This window comes from Balaenoptera ricei, chromosome 5, assembly GCF_028023285.1.
Source record: "Balaenoptera ricei isolate mBalRic1 chromosome 5, mBalRic1.hap2, whole genome shotgun sequence".
NCBI classification, from domain to species: Eukaryota; Metazoa; Chordata; class Mammalia; order Artiodactyla; family Balaenopteridae; genus Balaenoptera; species Balaenoptera ricei.
In genome coordinates this window covers 44,010,582-44,022,484 of record NC_082643.1, presented here as the reverse complement: position 1 = coordinate 44,022,484, position 11,903 = coordinate 44,010,582, and positions in this window count along the sequence as shown.

Here is an 11,903-nt window from a genome sequence, read left to right as displayed (position 1 = left end):
TTGGCATCAGAGCCCACAGGTTGCAGGCTCAGTTCTGTAAGCTCGCTGACCCCCACTTCAGAAGCCCATCACAGGTCCGGGTTGTCAGGTCTTCCCTGGTGGTGCAGTGGTTAAGAATCCGCCTGCCAATGTAGGGGACACAGATTCGAGCCCTGGTCCGGGAAGATCCCACGTGCTGTGGAGTAACTAAGCCCGTGCGCCACAACTACTGAGCCTGTGCTCTAGAGCCCGTGAGCCACAACTACTGAGCCTGTGTGCTGCAACTACTGAAGCCCACGTGCCTAGAGCCTGTGCTCCGCAACAAGAGAGGCCACCGTAATGAGAAGCCCACGTACCTCAACGAAGAATAGCCCCTGCTCGCCCCAACTAGAGAAAGCCCGCGCTCAGCAGAGAAGACCCAACGCAGCCAAAAATAAATAAGTAAAATAAATAAATTAAAAAAAAAAAAAGTCCAGGTTGTTACCTGTGCTTCTGACCTACCATTGTTGGGGAGGAAAAAAAGTTTTCCTCTACCTTTCTAGGTTCTTCCAGCTGGTCTCAGAATTAATTGACATGAGACAGATTAACAGGAGAAAGTCAAATTTAATTACATATATATGGGGAATCCTGACAGGAGAGCCTCCAAAGACAGTCAGGTAAAATGAGGTATATATGGTCTCCTGGACTAAGGAGAAGGGGTAGGGGCCTGGGGCTTCAAAGGAAAAGAAAGAAATGAAAGAATGAAAAGAACAAATGTTTGGTAAACAAATGTTTGCTGGACCATACAGAAATAATAGGACTCAGAGAGAATTTTAATGAACAGATTTTGCTAGGTTCCTCCCTGTCTACCACACCTAGCTCACATTATACTGTAGTTATCTATGGTGATAGCTTCCTTCCCGGAACAGATCCTCTTTCTAAAGTCTTTTAGGCAGTTGGAGAGGGGAGAAGGTAAAAGCTCTTCCTGAGCCATTTGTTTCTTAAAAACAACCAGCTTAAAAATATCTCCATGTCAAAGAGACACATTTTGGGGTGACAAATTTTTGCTTCCCTACATTGGCTATAGATCAGAGGTTCCCAAGACCCCTTCCTTGAGTTTGATTAATTTGCCAGTGTGACTCACAGAACTTAGGAAACATTTCACTTACCTAATTATCAGTTTTTTATAAAAGGACATAACTCAGGAACAGCCAGATTGAGCAGATAAATAGGGCAAGGTATGTGGGAAAGAACACAGAGCTTCCACGCCTTTTCTATACATGCACCACTCTCCCCTCACCTCCACTTACTTCCCAACCCTGAAGCTCTCTGAACCCTGTCCTTTTGGGGTTTTATGGAGGCCTCATTACATAGGCATGATGGATGAAATCACTGGCCATTGGTGATTGAACTCAGTCTCTAGTCCTTCTCCCTCCCCTGGAGATCTGAGTGGGGCTAAAAGTTCCAACCCACTAATCAGGTGGTTGGTTTCTCTGGCAACCAGCCCCCATTCTTTGGGACTTTACGAAAGTCCCCTCATTAGTATAAACTCTGGTGCGCTCAAAGGGGGCTCCTTATGAATGATAAAAGACGCCACTCAGGAAATTCCAAGGACTTTAGGAACTTTGTGCCAGGAACTAGAGACAAAAACTAAATATTTTTCTTATCTGGCAATATTATATAAATATACAAATATTCATAAATATATATTCCATATATAAATTTTATATATACATACATATGTATATGTATATAGGAGTCAGAAGGGGACTTAAAGGTATACCAATTCTAGTCCTAATAGAAACTTTACCTGCATAAACTTCTTCCTTTCTTAAAGTAACAGACAGACTAACAGGCAGATGTTTGCAATCAGGTCCCTAGACTCAACTTAGGATATTTTATGTGAAAATAAAAGACATGCTCCAAGGACGAGACAAAGCAGTAGCATCCTGAAGCTTACTTGTTCAGCTGACTTTGCAACTTACTCTTTCAGAAGTTGGAAACAGATGAGCTCACTTTTAAGGACACCTAACTGGAGGGCAGTGATAAACAGTAACCCAGAGACACCACTCTTCTGCAGCCAAAACAAATAGACTCACATCAGATAAGCACTTCAGTTAAAGATTTGGATGCCTGCCTCTGGGGATGAGGAAAGTTCTAAAGTGGCAGCCCTTGCTGATCCAGCCTTCTGGCGTGGACTTTTCCTACCTATCCTCCCCCAGTTATAAACATGACAGTATTTTTCTGGTTGGGGTCTGCTACAGAGAGGCAGGAGTTCTTGCAACCCTGATTCAAGGGAGGGCTATAAGGAGCTTCTGAGGCTGCATTGGCCCTAGGATAAGAGTACTCTTTGGGGATATGGGTCTCCATAGGGTGTCTTGTGTGGCTGGGGGACAGGTAAGAGGTTTAGGCCAAGGGTCAGCATTGTTGGAGGGGGCCTCCTGATCACACAGCCAACTTCCTCCATATGTTTCTTAAATTAATTAAATGAGGAGGGCGTTAGACTGATGTGATTCTATGCTGTGGCAGCCTAAATAAGCAAACCCAAATCTAAGTTTGTAACTGCCTCAAGGTTAGGAAATCAGAATGCTAAGGATAACTAGTCACAAATAGCCAACTAGGCTTTAAGCTGTAGCCAATCAAATAATTTCTTTTTCTTTGCTTCACACTTTCTTCACATGTCTTTTCCCTGGCTCCTGTCCGAGGCATGTTCCTAACCACTTCCAGTTTGGTTCTGGACCATTTGAATAGATAAATGTTCAAATAAACTCTTAAAAATTTTAACATGCCTCAGTTTACCTTTTAACAGTTTCGATGTCTTTTCATCTGGTTTCTCAAACTCAACAAAGACATCTCAGACTCAAATTCAGTAGACATTGCCTCGGCCTTTGGAACAATGTGTTTCTGCAGGCATATCAAGCACTTAAATTGTCCCCAAAGTAGAAATTATCTATGTGATGTGATTCTTAGTTATACTTCTTAGAAGCCTGTCAGTGTGTATTTCTATAGATTTGAGGGAACTATCCCACCTTAGCTTTTCATCATTTTAAGGAGATTTAAATGAGGAATAAGAATACTGTATGTGGTCCTATCTCTGATGAATGGAGCTCAGGGGAGACACAGAGAAAATGTGAACTTCCAGAGTAGCCAGACCTTGCTCTGCAGCTTGATGCAGAAGTACTAGTCCTAGACTTTGTCCTGCCATTGTCACCCTCAATGGGAGTGCCTCTTCTAGCTGGGAGCTGGGCCTCTGGAGCTGGGCCTCTTCTAGCTCCCTTGGTGGGCTCATTACTGTAGAGCAATCATCAGACTTGCCATCAGAGTGTTTTTTGTGTTTGGTGGGGAAAAGAGCCTTGGAGCTGGGTTTTGTGGGAGATGCAGATGAAGGCTGAGTTTCTGAGTCTGTTATTTTGTTTGGGCGTAATCTCTAGCCTGAAACTTAAATGAAAACAGCATCTGCCCGTAACCACTGCCATGAATTCTGGAATTGTAGACAGTCCTCCTGAAACTGATAGGTGTGGTTTCAGGGGGCTCTGAAGAGCCCAGTCCTTGATGTCTTGGTGCAGAAAGAATCCAGCAAGAGGCAAAGTGAGAGATAAGAAGTGATTTTTTAGAATAGGATGCTTGTGAAGCTTACAAGCAGGTGGGCGAGAGGGTGCCGCACCCCGAGAACTTAGTGGGCTACAGTTTTATAAGCAAAGGAAAAGTGGGGAGGGAGAAAAGACCACTTTCCTCTTCATTTTTGAGTAGACGTCATGCTTCCATCATCAGCTTCTTCTCCAGGTTGGGCAGGGGAGCTTTTTGTCTCTACATGGTCAAGCCAGGACGGTACAAAATTATTTCAGGTCTCTGTACGATGAGCACCTTTCTATAAATTATTGTTTTTTATGTGTGCAGAGAGCATGTCCTAGGGATCATTAACTTACTGAGCTCACTGGGCAGGATGTGGGTCTCATTCCACCATTGTTTTATTGTTTGGGGGCATGTCTCATGCTTCTGTTGCCTGGTTTTGTTGCTAAGCGAGCCTGCTTGGTTTTGTGGTTAAGCAAACCTGCTTTCTTGAGTAATCATTAACTTACAGGGGTCTCCCATATTTTTTCTACTTACAGTCCCCTAGTGGGATTGATTAACTATTTAATCACCTGCTTTGTCCCTTTACTCTGTCCCTATCATTCCCCCCTCCAGGTGTTTACCATTTTATGCTTAAAAGGGAGTAAGGGGTGACAACTGATCATTAACTGCTTCCTGCTGAGATGGGAAGTAGGCCTGCCTGGGGAAGGAGTAAAACACCTGGCTGACTGTCCCTTCTCTGTTGGGAGAACTGTAAACCAATGTCATTTTGTTTAACATCATCCTTTAAGCCCTCTTGGATGTTAAGCATCAGAGGATGAGTCTACGAAAAGATATAAATTAAAAGAAATTAAGCATTAAAGGAGTCATTAAAAGAGATTATAACCATGATTTTGAAGATCCAAACCATTTTTTCCCAAACAGTTTCTAAATCTGGAAGAGGGTCACTTAAGGCCTCAATCTGTTTGTTTTTGGCTAGGCCTAGAACGTCAGTGTTTCATATTTTAGGGTCTATGGAGTCTGTTATCTCAGTTATAGATTTAATCTGTTCTTCTTTATTTTTTGTTAATATCATTTGGTGATAAGGGTGCCTTCCTTGTCCCTTGAGAAACAGAGTGGCCCCTAACTTAGTTAATATGTCTCTTCCATTAAAAAAATAGGATAGTCAGGCATGAACAGAAAGGAATATAGAAACGACCAGCCATTGATGTTGCACAAAAGGGGTCCCAGGAAAGTGTGTCCCTGTCTCTTTCCTGATACTCCCTTCTTTATTTCTTATGGTTGTTAAGGCTTCCAATCTTTTATGTTAAGACTGAGAAGGTTGCACCAGTGTTTGTAAGAAATTTTATCAAGTGGCCCACCACTTCAATGACCACCTGAGGTTCAGCATTAGTTATGTAGATGGTAATTTTAGGCAGGGCTACCTTGGGCCTTGGACCCCCTCAGTCCTTTGATTGTGAAACCATCAAAGGACGAGGGGCCCCCCTCGCTCTCTGGCATCTGGGGCATTCCCTCTTCCAATTTCCTGGCTGTTTGCAAAGGGCACATCAATCACAATCTTTCCTATAGTGTCCCTTCTGTCCACACAGGGCACACTGATTTTGTCTGGGTACCCATGGGCCTTGTGGTCTGCTATGGTCAAATTGACCTAGAAAGCCTGGCCTCCCCTTTGGTGGTCTCTAAGTGGACAAAGCCATTGCCATCATTTGGGCTTTTCGTTTATCTCTCTGGGTGCGTTCAGTCTTTTTGGCCACATCCCTATTATTGAAAACCGAATAAGCCAACTGGAGCAAATCACTCATAGGGATCCGAGGACCGGCAGTTGTTTTTTGAATTTTGTCCCTGATGTCTGGGGCAGACTGGGCTATGAAATGCAGAGCCAAAAGGGCCTCTCCCTCAGGGGAGGAGGGATCCACATTTGTATACTTTTTAAAAGCGTCCACTAATCTCCCTTGAAAAACTGTAGGATTTTCATCTGGTCCCTGTTGGTCTTCTTTCACTTTTTCATAATTGACGGGTTTCACTGTAAGCTTTCTCATACCCTCTTAAACAATGAATCATATGGTCCCATCCATCCCTACCAATAAAATGTATCTGGCCATTCCATTGTGGATCTGCTTCGGGCACAGCGTTGTCTCCCACCTGCGGTACCGTGTGGCCCTCTTGGGCTTGGGCTGCCACTTGGTCAGCATGGGCTCTTGCTGCCAGTATTATATGCTGTCCTTTCTCAGGGGTGTAGCAGGGGGATAAGATCCGTAAATCCCCCCAGGTGAGATCAAAAGATCTCATTAACCCAGTAAACTCCTTTGTGAAAAGTTCAGGATCCTCAGAAAAACTTCCCAACTTATCCTCTGCCAGACTTAGATCGGACATTGAAAAAAGCACATGAACTCTTATTGTTCCTTGATTTTTATCAGAAATTTCTCTTGGAGTCAGAACCGTAGGGGCAGTTGGTTGGTAACTTACGCTGCTGCGTGTGCTAACTAGGCTGACAATGGGCCCGTTGGGTAGCTTGGGATAAAAGGAGGTCTCTCCTCACCCTTGGGTGGGTTTTCCCCTGGGATAATAGCTTCGGCTGGAGCAACGGCTCCCACCTGTGAGATAGCCCTTGTTGGAGCAGCCATTTCCATGGCTATAGCAGCTTTAACCAGAGCAATAGTTAGCCATCCAAAGGTTTTCTTCCCGTGTCAAAATCCACCATGCAGTTTAATTAAGATTTGTACTTACAACTTTAGATGTTATCCCTTCCAAAGTAGTCTCCCAACCAGGTGTTAATGCCCGAGAGATTGTCGCAAAGGAAGAGTACAGAAGGTGTCCCCAGTGCTGTTGACAGTGAGCAAGAACTGGTCTGGCTGCAAATTGGAATAAAGGGTCGGCACTTGTAAGGGCTGAAGGGAGGGGAAGACTGACATCAGGGCTCAGGAAGTCCTCCGTTGGGCACTTCTAGTAATTAGGGGAAAAGTACCTTAAGTCTTGGAAGTTGATCCCCTTCAGTTGTCTTGGGCATGATGTACTTAAGAATACCTGATAAGAGGCCTTTATCTAGGTTGGACACAGTCCTTTACATTTTTTTTTTTTTTTTTAGTATGTATAATTCCCTGGTTATAGATTATGGGCATCTAGTCTTCATCCAAAAATAGATTACAATGATCAGCTTTAGAAACAAGCTTAAAATACCTTCTTAATAACTCAATTAAGCTTTACAATAATATAACATAGCAACAAAGAGCTATTTGAAAAGTGAGTTTTAGACAGTAGATACGGACCTTAAGTAGCAAAACTAAAATTTTATATCTATTAAAACGTAATTTTTTTTCTTTAAAATTACCCTTATTTTTACCAAATATAGCCAAATTAAAGTTAATTTGTTTGTAAAATAAGTCTGGATAATTGATCACATAGGTTTGTATAATTTGTTCAATAAAATGGTTACCCTGATTACTAAAAATTGCAAAAAGTATGCCCCAAGTGAAAAACACATTTTTAACCTTTTTTTTTTTTTTTTTTAAATTGTGAGGGCATCAGCCTTGTAGCCAAGAAGGGCTTTAACCCATTAAATAAAAAATGGAGTTTGCCAGGGAGCCGGGAAGAGCCAAGTGGCCATCATGGATTTCCCATAGCCCTGACTGTTTAATTTACAGCTTTTTTTCATCTATCTTAAGTTTTCTCATTTAGGAGTAACACTGTGTAACTCAGATTGCAACTTGAATCCAGGCAGCAAGGACTCGAACCTGGCTAAAACCCAGATTGGGACTTGAACCCACGGTCTTGTAACTGAGATCACACACCTGGCTTTAGGACCTAATGAAGCTCAGGTTCTTGATGTCTCATCACAGGAAGAATTCAGTGAGAGACAAAGTGATAGGTGAGAAGTGGAATTATTTAGAGAGAAACATATTCCACAGACAGAGTGTGGGCCAGCTCAAAAGGCGAGAGGCCTTGGGAGAAACACATAGACTTGAGTTTTAATCAGGGATAGACATAGAATGTAGAAGAAAAGTCTCAGAATTAAGAAGAAAAGTCTAGATTGCCAAATCCTGTCAGAAGCATCCCAAACAGTAAAGTTTCTTCCTTTTTATATACCATTTCCCTTGTCACCTGATCCCTTCCACATCTCTAAACATCCATGCCACCTTTCTATGGCAATCCATGTTGATTGCCACAGTTCCTCCAGTTCCCTGTCCCCTGGCCTGTACCTAGGTGCCTGATCAGAGCCCCAAAGTATTTAGGGTTGATCAGCCCATCTAAAATGGGCAGTCATCGGCGGAGTGTCCTCCCCAATATTCCTGGCTCGTGGCGTCCCATGACTCTTCTAGGACCTGACCCCAGACCTTCTTATCTTACCACTGTCCTGCCTCGGTTGCCATCTGAAACCAATAGGTATTGTTTCCGGAGGGGCTCTGAAGTGCCCAGTCCTTTATGTCTCGGTGCAGAAAGAATCCAGCAAGAGGCAAAGTGATAGATAAGAAGTGATTTATTAGAATAGGACGCTTGTGAGGCTTACAAGCGGGCAGGTGAGAGGGTGCAACACCCCAAGAACTTAGTGGGCTACAGTTTTATAATCAAAGGAGAAGTGGGGAGGGGGAAAAGACCACTTTCCTCTTCATTTTTGAGTAGACGTCATGCTTCCATCATCAGCTCCTCCTCCAGGTTGGGCAGGGGAGTTTTTTTGTCCCTACATGGTCAAGCCAGGACGGTACAAAAGTATTTCAGGTCTCTGTACAATGAGCACCTTTCTGTAAGTTATTGTTTTTTATGTGTGCAGAGAGCATGTCCTAGGGATCATTAACTTACTGAGCTCACTGGGCAGGATGTGGGTCTCATTCCACCATTGTTTTATTGTTTTGGGGCATGTTTCATGTTTCTGTTGCCTGGTTTTGTTGCTAAGCAAGCCTGCTTGGTTTTGTGGTTAAGCAAACCTGCTTTCTTTTTTTTGTTTGTTTTTAAATAAATTTATTTATGGCTGCGTTGGGTCTTTGTTGCTACGTGTGGGTGAGTGGGGGCTACTCTTTGTTGCGGTGCATGGGCTTCTCATTGCAGTAGCTTCTCTAGTTGTGGAGCCCGGGCTCTAGGTGTGCAGGCTTCAGTAGCTGGGGCATGCGGGCTCAGTAGTTGTGCCTCATGGGCTCTAGAGACCAGGCTCACTAGTTGTGGCACACGGGCTTAGTTGCTCTGGGGCATGTGGGATCTTCCTGGACCAGGGCTCAAACCCATGTCCCCTGTTTTGGCAGGTGGATTCTTTTTTAAAATTTTATTATTTTTATTTCTTCTTTTTTATTTTTCAATTTTTTTGTGTTTATTTTTTATACAGCAGGTTCTTATTAGCTATCCATTTTATACATATTAGTGTATATATGTCAACCCCAATCTCCCAATTCATCCCACCACCACCACCCCCCACCACTTTCCCCCCTTGGTGTCCATACGTTTGTTCTCTATGTCTTTGTCTCTATTTCTGCCCTGCAAACTGGTTCATCTGTACCATTTTTCTAGGTTCCACATATATGCATTAATATACGATATTTGTTTTTCTCTTTCTGACTTACTTCACTCTGTATGACAGTCTCTAGATCCATCCACGTCTCTACAAATGACTCAGTTTCATTCCTTTTTATGGCTGAGTAATATTCCATTGTATATATGTACCACATCTTTATCCATTCATCTGTTGATGGACATTTAGGTTGTTTCTGTGTCCTGGCTATTGTAAATAGTGCTGCAATGAACATTGGGGTACACGTGTCCTTTTGAATTATGGTTTTCTCAGGGTATATGTCCAGTAGTGGAATTGCTGGGTCATATGGTAGTTCTATTGTTAGTTTTTTAAGGAGCCTCCATACTGTTCTCCCTAGTGGCTGTATCAATTTACATTCCCACCAACAGTGCCAGAGGATTCTCTTTTCTCCACACCCTCTCCAGCATTTGTTGTTTGTAAATTTTGTGATGATGGCCATTCTGACCGGTGTGAGGTGATACCTCATTATAGTTTTGATTTGCATTTCTCTAATAATTAGTGATGTTGAGCAGCAGTGGAATCTAGAAAAATGGTACAGATGAACCTATTTGCAGGGCAGGAATAGAGATGCAGATGTAGAGAGCGGACATGTGGACATGGTGGGGAAGGAGGGGTGGGACGAATTGGGACGTTAGGATTGACATATATACACTACCATGTGTAAAATAGATAGCTAGTGGGAACCTGCTATAAAGCACAGGAAGCTCAGCACAGTGCTCTGTGAAGACCTAGATGGGTGGGATGGGAGGGGTGGGAGGGAGGTCCAAGAGGGAGGGGATATATGTATACATATAGCTGATTCACTTCATTGTACAGCAGAAACTAACACAACATTGTAGATCAATTATACTCCAGTAAAAAATTTTTTTAAATAAAATAAAAAATAATAAAAATCAAAATAAATTTGAAAAAGTACCTTTGGAGCTTAAATAGTAGAATCAATAACTGTAATGCTTCAGGCCTTAAAACTATTTTATGTGAAGTTGGTGTTCCTTATGAAAATTATTATAAAATGATAGCTGCTAAGAAATATGAGAATAATAAGAGAAAAATTATGAAAGGCATCCATGTTTCTCAGTGGTACTGGTGGAACTGAGTTCTCATTGCCTACTGCAGCAAATTCAACAACAAACCTCAGTATTGGCTTTTCCTTCTCCTCCGTCTCACTCTCCCTGATCTCTCACACCTGCTTCCTGAGATCACCTCCCAAATAAACTACTGGACCCCAAGTCCTTGTCTCAGCCTTTGCTTTAGATGACCCCCAACATCTGATACTTAAGCATAGGAAGGGGTTGAACCCAACACACTAGTGGTTCTATATCCTGTCTCTAGACTCTCTAATCAAAAGCTAATTGTTACCGTACTTGGTGTAGAGGACCTGAATTGGTAATTATATTAACTCTGGCTAGAGGAGTAAATTTGTAACTTTGGCATGAGAAAATGACATTTTTGTACAAATTGTGTTTTTTTTTAAAATAAATTTATTTTTTTTGTCTGTGTTTGGTCTTCGTTGCTGCACGCCAGCTTGCTCTAGTTGCAGCGAGTGGGGGCTACTCTTCGTTGTGGTGCGCGGTCTTCTCATTGCGGTGGCTTCTCGTTGCGGAGCACGGGGTTTAGGGCGTGCGGACTTCAGTAGTTGTGGCGCATGGACTCAGTAGTTGTGGCTCGCGGGCTCTAGAGTGCAGGCTCAGTGGTTGTGGTGCACGGGCTTAGTTGCTCCGCGGCATGTGGGATCTTCCCGGACCAGGGCTCGAACCTGTGTCCCCTGCATGGGTAGGCGGATTCTTAACCACTGCACCACCAGGAAAGCCCTACAAATTGTATTTATATAGGTTTGCTATCACTGTTGTTTGTTTTTTAAGATGTTGAAATGCTTAGGGAACTTGATCTACTAAATTTGTGCGTGATTTATTTGATATATAAGAATTTTTTAAAAATGTGTTTAGGAAGAATATGTTAAATATGCATATTTGCCTTATTAATTTTGGAGTGCTGCAGAATCAGATAAACTAGCCTTATTATTGTCCTTTGAAAGGTCTATGGGAATTGAAATAAATATGTAAGTTGCATTTAATAAAGTAACCTAAGAACCAATTTAAAAACTAGTGACTATCATCAAATATATAAAAGTAAGGAACGAATTTAACTTAAATCAAAGGTGTTATAAAAACTTACAGTGTTTGGACTTCCCTGGTGGCGCAGTGGTTAAGAATCTGCCTGCCAATGCAGGGGACACGGGTTTGAGCCCAGGTCCGGGAAGATCCCACATGCTGCAGAGCAACTAAGCCTGTGTGCCACAACTACTGAGCTCATGCACCACAACTACTGAAGCCCGCACGCCTAGAGCCCGTGCTCTGCAACAAGAGAAGCCACTGCTATGAGAAGCCTGCACACCGCAACGAAGAGCAGCCCCTGCTGACTGCAACTAGAGAAAGCCCATGCGCAATGAAGACCCAAGTAAGCCAAAAATAAATAATAAATAAATAAATTTATATAAAAAAAGAAACTTACAGCGTTTAATGACAATGATAGGGAAGATTTAAAAAAAATACTGTTAAATATTTAAGTATCTAACTTGCTGTAGGGCTTTCTAATCCATAAGTCTGTAGAATTGAGAATGGTATAAAATTGGAAAAGGAGAAGACAGGAGTACCTTATCCTTGAAGAAAACCACAAATCTCTGACCCAGGGATGGAGTGAGTACGGGAATGTTCACACTATATTTTTCTAAGGCACACAGTATGTAAGTTGGTCTGCACATCATCGGTAATATTTTCTTCTACAGTTGAAACTAATTATTTATTCTACTACCATTTAATTTTGAATACTACTGCTTTGATTTTGTATTGCATTATCAGAT